The 20,937-nt window shown below is 37.7% G+C and overlaps 1 long non-coding RNA gene across 1 annotated transcript in view; it reads right to left on the bottom strand.

Moving 5' to 3' along the window:
• Window positions 1-7,425: 7,425 nt before the first annotated feature.
• Window positions 7,426-20,937, bottom strand: part of LOC141379847 (uncharacterized) — a 118,614-nt gene continuing 105,102 nt past the window's right edge. Inside the window, exon 3 of the long non-coding RNA XR_012396724.1 lies at window positions 7,426-7,574. This is a non-coding gene — a long non-coding RNA (uncharacterized lncRNA). The remainder of the gene's footprint in view (window positions 7,575-20,937) is intronic.

Genomic DNA, 20,937 nt, shown 5'->3' with positions numbered 1-20,937 from the left:
GCCAAGGCTATGTGACTTCCAGCTTTGTTACAGTCAAGTGCGAGGCCTTCCTCCCCTCCTATTTTTAATATATCTGTATAGAGAGAGTAGATCTTACACTGTTCTGACAAGAGACAAATGTTTCATTCAAATGTGGCTTTCGCATATTGTGGAAGAAGTAATGAATTCCTGTGCTCCAGCGGGCCCAGTTCACCGTGTCAAGCCTGCGCAAGGTGGAACCCGGCTGCAACAGCAAAATTAAATTTAATGTTCCAGCCGCCACTAGAAAGGTGCATAAATCAAGGCTTTTGATTTGCATGGACTGCTGCGAACAACCCTATTCCACGCAAAAATAAACCAAGCCTCAAATATGATGTCAGCCCAAGAACAAAGCAATCTTACGAATCCTAATAAAAGGAAGCAAGTGGCAGAAGAGTTTTAATTTGCATCAGTGTTCCGCTGCTCTGATGTCAAGCGTGTTATTAAAAACACAGCTCCCATTCTTCTTTCATATTTCAATGTTTTTTTCTACTTTGAAGCAAACAAGCCAAAAGAGTGGAGTTTCTTTGACCCATTAGAGTAATAAGACTTCTACTGTACATTAAATCATGAAATTCTATCAAATGTTTCTGACCAAAATAAGCAAATTATGACTTATAGAATGTTATCTTGATAATATGAGATTATATGGACAATATACAAAATATATTATATTAGGATTGGGCAATGTCAAACAATTTGGCATCGTACGTTGTAGGCAGCAGTGAATTAATAATTAATGAATAATTAGTTAATTCATAATGAATTGATTATTTGTAGCTTACCGTCTCAACTACCTGACCCGCATGGTCTTTGTTTCACCCATAACCAAATCATATATAAATAAAGATAAGTTACACACAAATGACCACCTGTCAATCACTTTTTCCGTGGCATGAATAGACAGAGTGATCGTTTTAATGGCTGTCGACAAACTTGGTTCCTAAAAAGGTGCACAACCAACAGCAACCAACCAACTGTACCAACCATAAACCAACCATAATTGGTCAGCTTGGTAGCACTGATGAGTGGGGGTGGGAGTGAGAGCCACGCGAACAGCGAGTTAGAGTGAGTGTTGACAAGTGTTGAGTCCCATGAAGAAGCTCCAAATGAAAACTTTTGTTTTGTGTTTACCTTATGATTAAAATTGTTGCACGTTCGCCATTCCCAACTCTGAATGAGCGAGTTTTAGCAGCTTGTACATTAAGGTAGCATTCAGAAAAAACTCATTTCGCAAGAAAAATCGGCACAGTGGAACACAACAGAACTTACTGCCAGCTAGCGTTTCAGAAGTGTTATTGCAGAGTAACACAAACAGCACGCAGAAGTACTGTATAAATGCACAGCAACGCACATAGCAGGCGTTGGGTAATGGCAATCACCCAACGCAGAAGTATAAACCAGCATTTACTTGAATTTGACGGTGCACACACACACAATAGTCACTTTATTATTTTTTTTTCCATAGGTCTGTTATAAAGACAATTTGTTAGACCTTTACTGGGTGATTTTTATTATTTTTTGCCTTATGTCTGTTTTAGATATATGTTACAGGTCTTTAATAAAGATCTGATTGTTTTCCTTTGAAAATATGTTCCAGGTTCACACTGTAAAACATCTGTTTGTTTCAAAATCGTAATTAAAATCTAAATCGCAATATTGTTTAAAAAAATCATGATAGGTTTCTTTTGATCATATCGCACAGTCCTAATAAATACACACCACTATGTTCATTTATGAGTGCACATGCTATCTAAAACATCAATGCATACCACAGACAGCCTAAATATCATTATTCATTATAATTATTATTCATAATTAATTACTGAAATGAAATTGAGCCACTCTCAATTTACTTTTTCAAGCTTTCCTTCTGCAGAGACATACATAGGCATGTGGAGTGGGAAAAACGCCACTACCCTCATGGAGAATTATGGGATTAACGTCCATGCAGTTGCTGCAGCTCCGGATAAAGGAGTTCAGGTGTAGCGACTCACCCCTATAGTTAAAGAGATTATCAACAATGAAAATAATCTAGCAAAAGTTACTCTGTACGGCAGCCACGATGAAAAGTCTTGCCATTTTTTGAACAATTTCCCAGAAAAGGCTTTTTATTGTATAAGTGGGCAGGAGCCAAATGTCCTGTACTGGTGGCCATCCTCTTAGCCCCCTGATCCCGGCCCGCGTCAATCCGATCTGCAAACTCAATAAAAACGATAGGAAGGATGATTGGCTTTTACATTAAAAGCCATATATTCTGATGAATTTGTCTTTTTCTTATAGTTGACGTGCGCTTGCCGTGATGGAATAAAGGCTCTGAGTGCCTCAAGGCATAAAAAGACGGTAGAACATCAAAAAGAGTGAAAAGTGGACTGCAAAATGACAGAGTGATGTTTCAAATCAGTGTCAGTTGAGCAAGAGAGAGAGAAAAAACACAATAGAAAATAAGATTTAAGAACCTGTTAGGCTTGTCAGAATAAAGCGAACAGATGCCACTTTCTCAATTAATAGCGAGTCTTAATTTGCAATGTACAGCTATAAACCAACAAATTTATGCTGTTGTCTTTATTGTTCAACAGAGAACTGCAGTTCGGAGTCATTTTATGAAGAACGCTGGATCAGAAAAAGTGGCAAGCATTGTGAAACCACAAGCCCATCTGCGGGAACGATCACAATGCAAAACCGTAACTATTCATGGCCATATGTCCAAACAGAGAAAGCCATCTCACAGTGACAGAGCTGTTTAATGGCACTGGTAAATGGCTCACTGAAGTGAATGTATTAAACGGTTTACTGTGCTTGTATCAAAATGTGTTTTATAATTATTCGAGGTCTCTTTAGGCCAATGCAATGTTTTGGATGTCTCCTGCTTGTTGCTGTGCTGCTTCTTCCTACATCTAAAAGCTTATCATATAGAATTATCAAATGATTATTTAAAGGCAATCAAATAATGTCCTGGATTATTAAAAATAGACTTTTATTCCACCTTTTGTACTGTATTGCACAAATGTATTTAGTAATTCAGTTGTACCATATCAGGCTCAAGGCTGGACTGCAACAAGTATTAATTTGTGGAAGACTATGGGTCATTTTTACAAGACGGTGCTGATGCATTTACAGTGCATTTGGAAAGTATTTATAGCGCTTCACTTTTTTTTTTACATATTTTTTATGTTACAGCCTTATTCCAAAATAGATTAAATTCATTTATTTCCTCGAAATTCTACACACAATACCCCATGATGACAATGTGAAAAAAAGAGTTGTTTTAAATTGTTGCAAATTTATTAAAAATAAAAAACCTGGAAAACCACATGTATATAAGTATCCACAGCCTTTGCTCAATAGTTTGTTAATGCACCTTTGGCAGCAATTACAGCTTCAAGTCCTTTTGAATATAATTTTACAAGCTGTCTTTGGGAATTTTTGCCCATTCCTCTTTGCTGTACCTCTCAAGCTATATGCGGTTGGATGGGAAGCAATGGTGTACAGCCGTTTTCAGATCCATCCAGAGATGTTCAATAGCATTTAGATCTGGGCTGTGGCTGGACCACTCAAGGACATTCACCGAGTAGCCACTCCATTGATATTTTGGCGGTGTGCTTTGGGTCATTGTCCTGCTGGAAGATAAACCGTCACCACTGTCTGAGGTCAAGAGCACTCTGAAGCAGGTTTTCATTCAGGATGTCTCTGTATATTGCTGCATTCATCTTCCCCTCTATCCTGACTAGTTTTCCAGTTCCTGCTGCTGAAAAACATCCCCACAGTATAATGCCGCCACCACCATGCTTCACTATAGGTATGGTATTAGCCTGGTGATGAGCAGTGCCTGGTTTTCTCCAAATTTAACACCTGGCATTCACTCCAAAAAGTTCAATTTTAGTCTCATCAGACCAGAGAATTTTGTTTCTTATGGTCTGAGAATTCTTCAGATGCCTTTTGGCAAATCCCAGGTGGGGAGTGGCTTCCATCTGGCCACTCAACCATACAGGCCTGATTAGTGGATTGCTGCACAGATGGTTGTCCTTCTTTAAGGTCTCTTCTCCCCACAGAAGACCGCTGGAGCTCAGACAGAGTGAACATTGGGTTATTGATCACCTCCCTGACTAAGGCCCTTCTCCCCTGATCACTTGAATTGAATTCATACTAAAACATTTCATACGCACAAAGCTGTAAATGTTCGTACGGAGTAAAAAGTTCAGAAATGTGTGAAATTCAGATGTTTGAATCCCACGCATATTCTCTTTGTACCTCCAAATTAATGTGAAACTGAGTGCACGTGCACGAACGCAAAACCTCTCCCTGCCTCCTCCCCCGTAAAAATATGGTAATGACTCTACTTAGGCAAAGCCAAATGAAAAAGTAATGACAAAAGCAAGCAAAAAGAGAAACTTGACCAGAATGTGCTATTTTCGGAGGTAGACCGGAGAAAAACTGTTATTTGCAAGTTTGTCCTTCAGAATTATTAACAAAAGAAAAAAATAGAGTGGGAGAGTTTAGCTGACGCAGTTAACGCAGTTGGGTCTGAACATCGCACTGTGAGTGAATTAAAAAAGAAATGGTCCAATGTAATGGTGTAAAATTTTGTAGTGTCTATTTAGGCTAAGTGCAAATAGCAAACCCTGTTTGGAATGAGCTGATTAATTGACAGACACAACATAACTAAAGAGAGCGGCAAACAACAGCGTGAGTGGCATAGCTCGTAAAGCACATTGCAACATTTTTTGACACAATAGATCATGAACCCGGTTCGAATCCAGCGTCTGATGAACTCCTTTTTTCTCCCACTACATATCAGATTTTGGCTACTCTTCATCACAAGGAAGACAAGTAGGAATCATTTATAAGTGTGTATAGATGAGTGGAGGAACTATGACGTCACTTTGTAGGCTAATCGGCTGCTTGCATAAAACTGGTTCCCTCGTGAAAATCCCTATGAGATTTTCCCATAGGCATTTCGAATATTGCAAATAATAAGCTCTGTGTTCAAACACTATTCATTACACTTACACGTTTTGTCCAGTCGGATAATCGTCACACAAAAGTACAACTTTGAGCTCTTTTGGATCTTAAATACAAACGCAAGAATTGAAAAGCTAACATTAGGCTATAAACGGACGAACGAACTTGTCTATGACGTCAGCCCCACCCTGCTACAGATGACTTTTCAAGCTTATTTTTAGAAATATTGTCCATGACAAAGAGTTAATCTCTCTGTTTATTATATTATAATACACGCTATATATTATAAACAAATAAATACGCAAAAACACATAGACCTTTGTGCCTTTTGGATAGTTTTTACGTAGTAAATACATCTGTTTTGCTTTGTTCTAAAAGTTTTAAAAGTGTGTGTAAAAAATTGCCTACATAGTATTATCATAAGACATATTTAAATAAGTGTATCGATCGCGTGCACACAGCCTGCTTACCTTAACAGACGACAGAAAAGAGGCATGAGGGTCAAGTCTATCAAACGCATGAGCACAATAGCAACATTTAATATTCCTTTTTTTGTCACGAAGTACAGTGAAAAGCAGCCCATACAGTCACATATGCTATACATTTTATGGAGGAGTGTAAATATTGGAGTTATGACCGAGTTAAATATGTTCAGATTAAGAAAAAAAGACGAAAAATCACTTGATCATGTGAAAATGACAGTTAACTTGCATGTATACATTTTACACATTTATTTACACGTTTGCATTACTGAGAGCAGGAAAGAGACAGACTGCACTAGTAAGCAGTATCTTCATAATATTGTTTATTAAAATAAATGATCAACAAATGAATCTGTCTCGAAAGCCTTTACAAGTGAAGACATTATCTATACACAATCTGAATTCCCAATTAGAATAATTCTACAAACTATAAAATACTATCCATGAAAATACCTAAGTAACAGACAAATCCGAATACCCAACACAAGCGAGCTGCGCTCCAGAGCAGTTCAGCTCGATGACGTATTATGTCCCCTACACCGCCTGTAGTCCCATTTAGCAACTTGATAGCAAAGAAGCATAACCGATTTATTAAGCATAACGAACAAAACGTGAAAGTATCTTGAGTTTGTGTTTGCCACGAACCTTATTTAAGCGATTTTACTGAAACCCCATTGAAAAAACCCATTGACTTTGGGACGAGGGAACCGGAATTGCTAAAATGCTAACCCGCTTTCGGGTTTTTGCATACAAATTGACGTCATAGTTCCTCCACTCTATTATGTTAAGCGCATTTAAGCAACACATATTATTTGTACATTTATTGTATGGAAATGTTTCCGATTAACGTATGCAAATTCGTCCTCAGATGGCGCCTTTATAGCAATATGCGTGCAGTAGATCGCTCCGTTTACATTGTGCTTTAATGTTTGACTGCTCAACTGCATGGTATGGAAACCTTTTATACCTGTTAGACTTGCGGATGATCCCTTTTTATACAGCAGGCATTGTACAGCTCAAAAATATGTTGTAGTGTGCAATTTAACACAATTGCCTCTAGGAGTCGCCAATGGAAATAAAACAAACACACACAAAAATTAAAGTACGCCAGACATTAAATTGGCGTGGACCACCGCACATTCTCACGTTTGTTTATGCAAGGTTTTTGTGCATATGCAGCGTTGATACATAAGGCCCCTGGTTGTTCCAAACATCTTTCACTTAAGGACGTAAGTGTTCGGTTCACCATCTGCTGAATCACACATGCGCAGTATTATCAGTTCATCGCTTTTCAAATCTGATCTCAGTGTACTGTTCTAATAACTGAACAGTAAGTTGTTTCTGGATATGTGCTTACTGGAGATGCGAATCACTTCAAATGATTCAGTTGAATTTGGTGAGCTAGTTCAACCTATTCACTTAGAAGATCCGGTTAAACAGAACGATTTGTTCGCGATCAGGATCACTAATACAGAAATAAAACCCATTATTGGGCACAAATGTCTTAAATTAATTTTAAGTCTATGCTTAGGTCGTATTTAATTATGTCACCGTGCTGCTGTCATGTCCAATCGTTGTTTTTGTCTCGAGAGCAACAGCGAGGACTAACTGGAGGAGGACTGGCTTGATCTGGAAAATGGCAGCAGAATTACAGTTCGATTGAATCGCACTAGAGTTTGTTTTCCCTTTTGGTGCGGTTCGTTTGGGCAGCAATCGTACTCGAGTGCGCACCAAAAGCGGACCGAGACCTGCTTGAAGAGGTGGCCTCGGTACGCTTTCAAATGAACCCCGGAGCGAATATGAGAATATGATCCGTACTAAAAAAGGTCCACCCGCAAAAAGGACTGCGCCTTTCGGACTAATTCAGCTGCCGTAGGCCGATGCGCTGTGCATTATGGGCTATGGAGGAAAAATATTTCTTGACAGCGCTTTACCAACAGGAAGAGAGAGGGGAAAACATTACCTGATGGATTGTTGGTAATATTTCCTGCAAGATGGCCATGTTGCAGGTTAGCTAAATTAATTCACGCCTCCTCCTGAAGTGACGAGCGATGCATTAAAACATTGTTTTCCAGCCACGGCCGCGCTGCATTCTCGAAATGTAGAGTTTGTCTAAAGCAGGGATACAATCAGTCAGCGCAGTCGTCACTCTAGAGTAAAAGCAATATTTTGTGTCTGCCGGTTTTGTTTACCTGCGGGAGTTCATTGGCATTTTCCCGCACGTGAATTCTAACCAATCAATAAGCAGTTTAGGAAATATGTTCAACAACATCTGGCCAATAAGAGATGTGGATTTTGTCAGATGAGTGCATTTTGGTTCGTTTCAACTGGTTCGGACCAAAGCCAGCAGTTTGGTGTGAAAACAACCCAAAGACGGCAGAAGATGCAACAATGTATCATTTATTACCCTTGGTGTGAACCATTTGAAGCGAACCACAGATGTGAAAGCACCCTAAGACGCAGTATGGGTCAAACAGCTGGCAGCGCAAAGTAAATAGATTGCCTTCTAAAAGGCTTCCAGTATGTATACAATACATTCACATAGATGAAAACGAAGAACGTTAGTGCTATAATTTGAGTTAGTTTCAGATATTTTTGTATGAACACTATACAGTTTTAGTTAGTTCTAGTTTTTCATTTTATTTTAGTTAACAAAAATGTTTTTAAGTTTTAGTTTTCTTTTTTTCGTTCGTTTTCATTAACTAAATAACCTCCTCACACACCTGAAACTTGTTTCAGTTTCCACAAATCAGCATATTAGAGGGATTTCAAACTTTTCCAACAAAGAATGTCTCCAAAAGAATGTTTTGTCCACTTTCTACTCAACTTTTAGCAACAAATTTGTCCCTAAACCCTAGTGAAGCAAACCCTCACACACACGTACACGTGTATTTGTGAGTCTAGGGCAAAGTCAGGACAAGGGCCCCTGTGGGAAAAACACACAAACTTCTTCCTGCAGTGACTCAAATCAATCCTACTGCAAAGTTAGAGCCGGTAGACATTCCTGTATCAATGAGCCCGAGTCTCCCCAAAAAAAGACCACGACCAACAAGTACAACGAACGAGAGAGAGAGAGAGAGAGAGAGAGAGAGAGAGAGAGAGAGAGAGAGAGAGAGAGAGAGAGAGAGAGAGAGAGAGAGAGAGAGAGAGAGAAAGGAAAACAAGAGGTGGACTGAATGGGAAAAAAAGAAACAAAAAGAAAGAAAACAACTACTTTGGATTTTCAGCCTGCAAATAAAAAAGAAAAGTAATCAATCATGTTCCAGGCGTTTAATTCCTGGGCTGCTGTTCTGGGCAGGGGAAGAATGAAATGGGACAAGACTAGAATATGCAAAGTTGTGTGCTCTTTCACAAGAGTTGCTGGGAAGGAAAAACGTTCAGAAGAGACAAATTGACATTCCGGGGGAAAACATAAAGGCCTGGTAAACGTTTACTGTCACAAACACTAATTAATCACGTTGCCAGCTACTATTAATCATATATTAATGAGATTGTCTCTTTGCTTTGGCTGATTCGGGATTACTCGTCAGTACTACAGGCTGTGAAAGCCACACATTCACAACTCAATTAATCTTACAGCACCTACGGTCATAAAAGACAGACTTTATATTAAAAGCAAACAGTCAGAACATTTAAACTGCCTGTGTCTCGCTATACAATTGCATCAAAGTCAGAGTAGGACAGTAAGTTCATTCTTCAATGAAGTAAAATGTCTGATGAAGATGCTTCACCATTGCTTACATCCAAATGTATTTTCTTCTTAAATAACCAGACACCATTTTTACATCAACTAACTGTCGCACATCTAGATTTTACATAGCATGCACTGACAACAATAGACAAAAGCATGCCACCCTGATATATTTAACATATAATGTCTAATTAGAGGCATCAAATCTAGCTGAATTTGAAAGTGAGCCCCCATTTAAGCATGATAGTTGCTATGCAGATGTCTGTAGATGGTCCTTTAGTTTCCAGGGAGCTCAAGTCCTGGCCTCGGTGGTTGGTTTTACTCAAATGAAAGCTCATCTGTCAACTGTCAAGACCTTTACAATGTAGATATCCCATAATGCATCACTCTTCGTACCATTTCCTCATCTCATTTCGCTTCTTTCAGTGCATTCTTATTTCAGGAACATTGGAAAACGCTGGCACCATCTGAATAAGTAGCTATAGGATGTCAGGGCATTACTCATATTAGCGATAGTGTACTGCCTTTAGCCGGTTTCATTTCTGTCCTGTTGGTCATCTATCTAGAGGCCACCCCACCTACACCTTGGAGCACCTGACCTGTGCATCGGCCCGGCAGAAATGTTTATCACACTTTGGGCATTTATAAACTGAGGGAGTGCATTAAACAGAGGAGGCTGTCACTGCATGCTGATGGAGGGAGCTGCTTTGCTTTCTAAGCTGTATGTAGATCGGCACTGGGGTCAGCCAGCCTATACACTCTCAAAGACACAAGCTACATACTAATACCAGGTGCATTGTAAAATACCTAAGCCTAACATTTGCTCAAATTTGAAATCATATGGGATTCAGGTTTACGGTAGATTTTGATTTCTTGAAGTAAAATGGTATAATTTGAGATATTTTGATTGTATTTTAAGTATTGGCCTTGAGTATTTTGCTAATAAGATTTGCTTTAAAACTTTTGGAAAAAATAACGGTTTCCATTCATTGTGGTCAGAAGAATAAAAGTGTCTTCTCCTGGGAAATTAGTATCAATAAATACATTAAAGCTGCAAGCAGCAGTGAAAGGGGCCTCGCACCCGATTTCACTGTTTCACTCTAGGATGACAGAGAACAGTGGACAATAATATGAGCTCAAATGCATCTGCTATTTAAACAGCGTGATGCAAAACATTAAACGACGAGCGTCGAGCTGAAACTTGCAAACAACAATTTTGCGCCACATTGCTCTGGGTGTATGATAGGGCCCTAGATATTTACAATTTCACATGGCACAGGCCTTTGGACTGCATTGACAAACCTTTGATTCGATCTAATGAAATTTGTAGAAGTTTATTACAGTGTAAAAACATGTCATTTATTGTTGCCAGCAGGTGGTGCTATAACTGTAATTGGATATTGGCATGTAAACGTGTTCAGGTCAGGACATGTGAATTTTGAGGCAGATCAGGCAATGTATGCCTGAGTTATAACAATTTCTCATTTAGTACTGCAACATCAGCATTTGGGAGGCTACCATGGACACGGCCTTCAAGGAAAACTCTAGACCTTCGCAATTTAACATCGCCAAGGCCTTAAGATGACAAAACCCAATTTTGGTGTTTATCGAATAAAATCCCTAGGAGAAGTTTGTTAAAGTACAACGCCTGGAAATGGCAAAAAAAAATCACTTTTTTTGGCACAGGAAGTTAAAAATATCGGACTTCCTGAGGGTTTGAGATTTCGCTCTAAGAGACTTTTTTTTGTAGGTATTGGCATGTTTTATGTGTGTGCCTATTTTCGTATTTGTATCCGTATGAGTGCGTGTGAAACGTAGCTCGGGGGCCACTGTGTCAAAAGTACATATGTGGCACTGTTGAGCTATTTTGCCACACCCACTTCTGAAACCTATTACAAACATAAATTTTCACCACTTCTGGCACATGTGCAAAGTTTAGTGAGTTACTGAGCATTCTAGAGAGGAAGAATACACAGAGATTCCAACAGAACCTACGTACCATACAGTAGGTGCTCAGCCCCTAATTAATTAATTAAAAAACAAGGGAAAGCACTGTAGCTCAGCAACCACCTTATACAAAACAATCACTATGTTACCTGAAACCTTATGTGTGGCAACACCTAATTATAAGTACACATAATACATAATTCAGTGATGGAATTTTAATGTTTTTAAAATTATAAAAACAACATTTGAGGTGATGAGATTAAGATGGGAAAGCTGGTTAGTCCAGTAAAGCAAAGAAAATAAAATCACATGACATTGTTGATGCAGATTTATCAATTTATTGTGTGTTTTCACCAGGTTTATGCACATACAGTAAAATGTATATTTTTAAATTTTACGATATTTTCTTTAATCGTCTATATGCAGCCTTGGTGGGTATTTTTAATTCTTAATGACTCAAAACTTTTGAATGGTGCTATATAAATATTTAGCTGTGGCTTATGCAAGTGTCCAAAATACATTTTTGGGTTCACTGTGTGTCCTTTCAGATTAAACCGCCCAAGACTGCAATTACTGACACCCATCATTTGCTTGATTATTAAAACAGTTTTCACAGTAATTTCTCTGTACTGCTCCAAAGGTGTTATTTTCATATCAAACATGTATATTTATTTTCAGTGGCCCTCACAGTTTATTGTTGCATCTAAAAAAAAAAATCATTAATCAGACTATGAAGAATAAATAATCGAGGTGCTTTGCAAATGACCGTTTTCCCTCACACATCTTCATTTCCTCGACAGAGCAGCCAGACACATTATATATGACAGTCCATAATTCCATAATTGTGCGGCACAAAGAGTTAATATACACAGTGATGCTAATGAAGTGAAACTCATCGGCCCCTCGGCGGAGGAAACCTGCTGTTTAATTACCTTTTAAAAAGTCGTTTGATAGTTGCACGCGGGGAGCCGCTTTTTCAAAGGGAACAATGACGAGCCTGTTGAGAGCAAGAGGTTTGCCTTTCAAATCAAACTCCAGTCAACGTCTTCCGGGACCGAGGAAAACATGTGTAAAGACTTTCCGAGCAGCGTGAGTCGGGTTAGTTCTAACCTTTTCTTGTTCTCTCCATCGCTCAGTGATCTTTGCGGGTCGCATTTAATACGTCCCATTAAACGGATAAACTCTAGCTTGGGATTAAATATGAATCTGAAAGGAACGGTCATAATGAAGCACTTAGAGGGCCATTGGCATAATCGGACAAAAACTAGATCCCATTTTCATCCGTGACCTCCAGACATGGATACTTATTTATAATAATGGCCGCCGCACGGGGTGATGACATAATAAACCTGCGACCCTGTGGCCGGGTTTGTCACAGATGTGTCCTTTAATGGCAAATACACTCTCTAATTGGTTTGCCAACCCCAAAAGAGACGGCGGTACATGGCTTGTGCCGAACTGATGGGTGCACTCACGTCCTTCCCTGCAACGCTGACAGAGATATATCTTCCTCATGCGCCCCATGGGGGTGTCTGATGGCTTAAAAGCAAGGTACGTACACAAGAACCCCATCGACCTCTGGACGGGAGACGGGAACATATGTGATGGGACTCTGAGGAGGTGGAGGGGAGGAACGAGTAATGGATGAGGAACGGTGTAGGTGAGGAGCCTAAAGCTGTCCGAGCAGTCCTGACAGCTGATCCCTCCGAGGGCCTTTTCGCAATGACTGTTGCTTTAATTAAGGGCAGTGCTAAGAGAGGTTCTCTCCTAGCTAGAATAGGGCCCTACGTGCTTGTCGGCGGTCATGTAAGTGTTTGTATTCGCGATGAAGCGTACCAGCGTAGTTTGCTTCGGCCTGAGCTCCCTCGCTGCGGAGGAATGATTCAGCCGGCGCAGGCATGTTTGTGGAGCGCTCGAAAGAAGCTTGTAGCTGTGTGGTAATGTCAACGCTAATGTTATGATTGCTTGGGCCGGGGGCCTTTGATGACACGGTTAATGAGAAGTCTCGGGGTCCGACCCAGCAGGGTGAAGTTAAGACCTCCCACATCAAACAGTCGTGCTGCTGGCCAGCCATCCACCCACATCTTCCACCTCGGTGGACAGCTCTGGAAAAAAGCACATTTCTCTGGAGAAATTCCCTATTTTCTCAAGCCATTTAGTGCGGTGTAATGGGGGATTCAAACAAGTGGAGTTTTATGGGTGGTTCTTTAACACCCTTTAGCAGTTATCGCGTGAAAAGAGCAGATAAGTTGAGTTTTCATGGACTTTAAATTGAATTGTTCATGCAGAGGGGTTGGATGTTTTGACCTTTATGTTTCACTAAAGTGGCAATAGCTATGTTTCCATCCACCAATGTTTATGAATGTTTACCAATGTAATGTTTACCAATGTTAAAAAGTTGATGGAAACGCTGGGATGCTTATTAATTTTGAAAATGCGCATAATAATGGTTTGGGTATAACTGAGTAGGATAAACTTTTTTTTTTATAAAAAAAGATGCACATAAACTATGATGGAAGCACTTTTACCAAACAAATTAAAGTATGCGCAATAAAAAGTCATTTATTAAATGGAGAAAAGATTCACGCAGCTTCTCCTACTGCAGCAAATTCAGTTTTTACTGTTGATATTTGGCGCCAGTTATTCAGAAAGTGAAGAATTTGTTTGCTTTGACTCGTTGGATGGAAACCCTGCTTTATTCGCACATCTTTTATGCGATAATCCAGTTTTGCGCATAAAGTTAGTTTGCATTTTTGGATGAAAACATAGGTAATAAAGGTCTATATTACTTTTAAGAGTATGTATATATTTCAGTACATAAATTATAAATGGAAAATATTTATTTTTTATACAGCATTTAAATTTTAAACAGCCATTATTAAAATTCTACATAGTCCTTAATAAATGTAAAATAAATGTTTTAAATACTTAAGTGAATTCTGACTACAATGTTTTGGGGAAAAAAATACAAGAAAAATTGGACATTCACTTCGATATTTGATGGCGATGTGGTGGCGCAGTAGACAGTGCTGTCGCTTCACAGCTAGAAGTTTGCTGGTTTGAGCCTCGGTTGGGTTAGTTGGCGTTTCTGTGTGGAGTTTGCATGTTCTCCCAACATTCGTGTGGGTTCCTCCGAGTACTCCGGTTTCCCCCACAGTCCAAAGACATGTGGTACAGTTGAATTGGGTAGGCTAAAATTGTGCATAGTGTATGAGTGTGAATGAGTGTGTATGGATGTTTCCCAGAGATGGTTTGCGGCTGGAAGGGCATCCGCTGCATAAAACATATGCTGGATAAGTTGGCAGTTCATTCCGCTGTGGCAACCCCAGATTAATAAAGGGACTAAGCCAAAAAAAAAATGAATGAATGAATGAATGACTTCGATATTTGATACAGATTACATTTAACAAGCAGAATTTGCCTTTGCCTTGATTTGTCTATCCGTTGGGTGACGGTGTGTACATTTCAACTAAATCTGATTAATTTGCATTTGCATTAATTTGCAACCATTTATTGAAACATTTAATTTAAGTTAGCTTTTAACAATAAAGGAAACAAACAAACAAGGTAACATTAGATTTGGAATGACAATCTTTAAACCATGGCCATCATTCTTCCTCTCTTCTCAGGTAGGATGGCAGACCAAATCAAAGTTTACTTTGATTACTTACGCGGGCCCTAGTTTGGGCATACCAGCTTTAAACCAAAGCTGAATGATCCGCATCATACCTCATTTTAAGTAGTTAAAATAAAAATGTTCACAAAAAATTATTACATGTAAATAAACTTCTCACAGAGTCACACAAGCAACTGCTAATGATGACTGTCTTGTCATGGTTTCCGCTATATTCATACTTTCATGGTGGGGCGCCACGCCAAAATTGATCCCGCCACGGCTTACAGCTTATTATTCAAAACATTGTCGTGTTTTTTTAATAGCAGGTTATAATCGCACCAAAACGTATTAAAAGGTAAGTGAATTATAACAGAGCGAACTTTTCTGCAACCATAGTAGTGCTGTGCGCTGTTTGTTTAACCTTTTAAGGTTACGTGCTGACTGACTGACTGGGGGCGTGCAAGAAGTTTTGTGCACGAGCAGAGGAAATCGGCGCACAAGCACAGAGATTCGCATGCTCGTAGGCTATTATATAAATGCGATCTCGAATTGTAATACTGCATTCACGACTTTTGTCATTGAAATAACGTCACAGGTAGTTGGTAGATCTGAGTAAAAAAGGCCTGCCGCCACAGCTGGAAAAATTCCTAGAGGAAACACTGCTAGTGCCAAAGTGTAATACCTCTTTTGGTCAATCTGTTTTTTCTGTTAAGGGAGCCAAATTGTGGAACGATTTACCTGTTAACCTAAAACTAGAAAGTAATATAAATATTTTTAGTAGTGTTCTTAAACGGTGGTTAAAAACAAAACAGCAGTGTTTGCACATATAGTCTTCTATTAGTTTGTTTGATCATGCCGCCTTTGCTTTTGCCTTCAGTAATTTTATGTAAAGAATTATATTGTTGTTTATATTTATTTTATTTTATATTTTGTCAAGCCTCCTGAGGACAGGTGATGAGAATTTGCAAGTCTTCTAAAACACTTAAACAAATGCATTTGGTTATCTGTTGTAACTGTTATGTCCATGTCAAATAAATGAAGAAAGAAAGAAATAAAAAATAAATACATAAACAATAAATAAATAAATAACCAATATGGTACTATAAACTTTGACAAAAAGTCAAAACTGACTACACTGTTAACCTCTAGTTTCTGCAATAGGAATTTTTCAACACACAATCGCCTACAAAGTAATGCAGAGCAGCTTAAATTCACACATTGAGTCTAGTTTTTAAGTAATAAATTGTTTTCATTAAGTAGTTTATTTTAAAGCTAAAACTCCCTTACCAGTCTTTTATAATGAGCAAAAACTGTGTAAGACTGAGGAAATTATATATTGCATATCTCTCAATAAAACCACACAAACAATAACTGCTTTCACACAGTGATATCGATAAATATCTGGAAAATTTCCGTAACGACTTTACCGGTAAATTCATAAAAAAGGTGTTCACACAGGCACGGACATTCTGTACTTTTTATGCAAAAGACCATTCACACATCCATTCCAAAACACCAGTAAATTCTGACATCATTAAGCAGAAATGGCCTCTAAATGGCTGCGCTTGTATTTGTAAACATATAAGGGGTCGGCCTTTTCTTGATGGTTTCACTTTTATTTAAAGCTTTAGCATTCATGCAGCTGCTTTGTGAGACATCCAAAGGCAGAAACACAAACTGCATCTAAATGTTTACACACTTGACCACATTACAAATTCTGTGGATGGATAAGTACTGTGAACAACTTATATGAAAACATATTGAGGAACACTTTCACATGTTGAGATGTACTTATTATGTGTGTGTGTGCTGGTGCTCATTGACTCCTTTACATGCACACGCATCAAGCAACTGAAGCAGAGCTTGAAGGTACATTTTATCGATAATTATTTACACAGTTGGCATTAAGAGGGAACACAGAAACGTTATCTGACTAACATCTAGCAGCAAAATGTGTCTGGAAAAATATTCAAAGGCTTTTATTTTTAAAAACAGCGTGGATGTGAATGCGTCTAAGTGTTCTTATTGGCTAAAGTAGACGTCTCACGCTCTTTCCGGCAATCATCCTTCTGCATTCACACAGCGCAGCATTCCAGCAAATTACCGGTAATGTTACAACTTATCTTTAAGGAAAATTGACGGAATTAGTTTACCAGTATTTTCAAAAAGGGCCTTTTCATACATACAGACCTTTCCGAAAAATTGGCGGCAATTTTCCGGAAAGGTCCGTATGTGTGAAAGGGGCTAATGTCTGTTTTAAACAGGTTTCACAAATCCTGCCACACAACAGCTCAACTGGTTGTTCCACTGTTGCTATGTAAGGCTGGTCGAAATCCTCTAAACAACTAAGCAATGTTTTAAAAGCACTCCAAAGCCATTATTGCTAAATCAAATACACCACACACACACACACACACACACACACACACACACACACACACACACACTATAGAGTCTATTCGCCAACAACTGACGTAATTCCACACAACCCAAAAATGACTGTGTGACATTCCTCCAAGGCGTTGTATGACATAATGATCATGCTACTAATTGCGTCCATAATTGCATTTAACTCACAGCTGTCCCTGCTGATGATGGAGGAGGTCCATCTCATGGGGCCTGTTAGGAGAGAAAGAGAGAGAGAGGGAGAGAGAGAGAGAGAGGGAGATGGTCTTGTCACTCTGATGTCTCCTCGCAGAGCAGTTCACCTCCTGGGATGCGTTAAGCTCCACATAGGGATTCATCCCAGCGCAGGCTAGAAAGTCAAGGAGCGCAAATAATGAGAAAGGACGTGGTGGTGGTGTTGGGGTGGGGGGCGAGCAAGGGGTGGCGGCAGAACAAATGCCCGGGCCTAACCGTGATCTAAGCCCCTGGATGAGCCTACAGATAAGCAATGCCATGTCACTGCTGCAGCAACGTCCGTAGCCAAAGCTCTCGCTCGCAATCACACACACACACACACATATATACATTCGAACACACACTCTGGCGAAGATCGTGCCCTTTTGTTATGTCTTTTGTTTTTTTGCAACCTCCTCGCCGAAAAAAGTTTACTCAGCTTTGGAATCACATCTCGCAGATGGCCGCTCCGTGCAGGAAAGAGCCGTCATCTCGAAGGGAAAATATTATTGCAGGCCTGACCTCCGTTTGAAAGCGTTCCCATTGAGTGTTTTTATGATTCCCGGAGAAATACACCCTCCCTGAGAAAGATCATCCTCATCAAAGTCCATGCTCTTCAGCGGCCGTGCTAAATAAACACACTCTTCGATGCTGGTCGCACTTCCACAATAATCAACATGGCACATTTGGTCCCGAATACATAATAAACAAATGCACCAAATTGCTGGCGAGTGGACGTGGTTGTGCACTGCTATTTTTGGACAGTATATGCAGTTTTCTCTCTCTGGGGCATGTAAATATCTTGCTTACAATGTTATGCTTGTGTTCAAATTCAATTTTTGTGCGTGTGTGTGTCTTGGGATTCAAAAAATGACCCGCTTTTGACATTGGCAGATAAATTAACTGGCCTATTTGAGGACATAAAAGGCTGCGCGATGTTTGCTCAGAGACGAAAATGTCCTCTGTTGTTTGCTTTAGACGATGCTCAAGTGATGAACATCCGTCCGCACATTTACATCAAAGTGAGTTTGGAAACGGAGGGGCTTGGGAAGTCTATTTGAAAACCCAGTGTGACCGTCCCGTCTCCCTCACAGGGGGGGTGTCTGTGTTTGTTGCCCGAAGCCCTAATTGGGCCTTCTTCACTTTTTATGACCAAGTTCTGCTCCACATATGTGACTGAAACTACTGAACTAATTTATGATTTTCTCTGTGGTGCGTGTGTGTGTTTGTGTGTGTGTTTGTGTGTGTGTGTGTGTGTGTGTTAGGACTGCAGGCTAAGATAACATTACTAATCTGTCTTTGTGTTTGTTTTGTTGGTTGTGTAGGCAAATTACGCTGTGCTTGAGAGCTCAAATACATCTTTAATGTGTGACCTGTGGAGGATGAACATGTAGTGAGAGTTCATGGTAGTAACTTGTAAATAGCTCTTAATGAAAATTGACACAAATCATTTACACTTCTGCTGTATTACTGTGACAAGCACAAATAAATAAACAATTAACTAAGTAATGTAAATTAAATGTTATCAATACATGTAGCAATAAGAATACAATTAAACAAAAAGAATTTATATTCATTAATACATTTTTTTTCAGCTTAGTCACTTTATTCATCAGGATTTACCACAGCGGAATGAACCATCAACTTATCCAGCATATGTTTTACACAGCGGATGCTCTTCCAGCTGCAACCCAGTATTGAGAAACATCCATACACACTCTTTTACACACTTACACCACGGCCATTTTAGTTTAATTCACCTATAGCGCATATTTTTCGACTGTGGGGGAAACCTAAGCACCCTGAGGAAACCCACGTCAACACGGGGAGAGCATGCAAACTCCACATAGAAATGTCAACCGACCCAGCCGAGACTCTAACAAGCGACCTTCTTGCTGTGAGGCTAACTAGTGAGCCACTGTGTCATATGTTTTAATATTTTTATTATATAAAATATTTTATTATATAAAATATATAAAAAGTTAAATATTTCCTAAATATAAAAAGTATTATTATTAATTGATTAATTAAAACAAATATAAAAATTGTTATTAAATGATCATTTAAATACCCAGAAGTGTAACCACTAAATAATTAATTGACGATAATTGTGTATTATATTATATTAACCATGGATAAATAAAACTATATCAAAATTATCTTACTATTATTATTTTAAAGAAATAAATGTATACAAATATTTGTAGAACTTTTATTACATGTATTATCATATATAATTTTTATTATATACTCATTCTCAAAATAAAATAAATAAAAAGTTAAATACTTCCTAAATGATTAAAATAAATAAAAAGTACTATTATAATTCTAAATTAATTAAAACAATTGAATATTAAACATATTATCAAAATATTACTTAAATACCCAACAGTGTAAATACTAAATATTTATTTAGTATTAGGTATTTATTTATTTATTTATTTATTTATTTATTTATTTATTTATTTATTTATTTATTTATTTAGTAGTAGTAAATAATAATATTTATTATTATTATTATTAATAATAATAATAATTATTATTATTATTATTATTATTATAGTAATTCTAAACATAATAAAACAATATGAAAATTATCTTAGTACTATTATTTTTAAGAAATAAAATAATACAAATATTCTTATAACATTTATTACAAATGTTCTCATATATAATTTTTATTATATATTCATACTCAAAATAAAAAAATAAATATTTCTTAAATGACTAAAATAAGAAAGAAGTACTATTATTATAATTACAAATTAAATACTATTAAACATATTAAATTAATATTAAACATATTATTAAAATATTACTTAAATACCCAGCAGTGTAAATAATAAATATGTATTTAGAATTAAGCATTATATTTGTATATTGTATTTGTATATTTAATTGTATATTTATTTATTAGTAGTAAATAATAATATTATTATTACTAGTAGTATTATTGTTAGTAGTAGTAGTAGTAGTAGTAGTAGTAGTATTAGTATTATTATTACTAATTCTAAAATTAATAAAACAATATGAAAATTATCTTACTACTATTATTTTATTAAACAAATTCTATATTTTAAAATGTATTACCTATATTAGCATGTGCATTTAATTATTATATATTAATACTCAAAATAACCAACACAATAACAAAAAACTTATTTATTATTATTATCATCATCATCATCATCATCATCATTATTATTATATAGCTAAAAACAAAATCTACTAGTTATTCTAATTATAATTGAGACAGACAGAAAGACAGATAAATGTATCATATTTAACACTATTATTGTTATTATTGAGACAGACAGATGGATTTGCAGCAGTACCAGTAAAAACGATCTAAACATAATGAAACAAATGTCTTTATGATAAACATATTCCTAAAATTACATCCTAAATCAATCCCTTACATCAGTTCTGAATTGGTCTTTGTCTCTCAGCATGAAAGCACAACATGGAAATGTCATGCAACAGTCAATATGTTAATTCCTTGACTCACTCTGAACTGCTCCTGTAAGGACTTTACTTTCAAAGACAACACTGGCTAATCGGCTGACCTGCCCTCACAGGCGCAATTGATTTACACGGATCAA

The sequence above is a fragment of the Danio rerio genome, chromosome 21 (genome assembly GCF_049306965.1).
Source record: "Danio rerio strain Tuebingen ecotype United States chromosome 21, GRCz12tu, whole genome shotgun sequence".
Lineage (NCBI taxonomy): Eukaryota > Metazoa > Chordata > Actinopteri > Cypriniformes > Danionidae > Danio > Danio rerio.
This window is presented reverse-complemented; position numbering and strand designations above follow the sequence as displayed.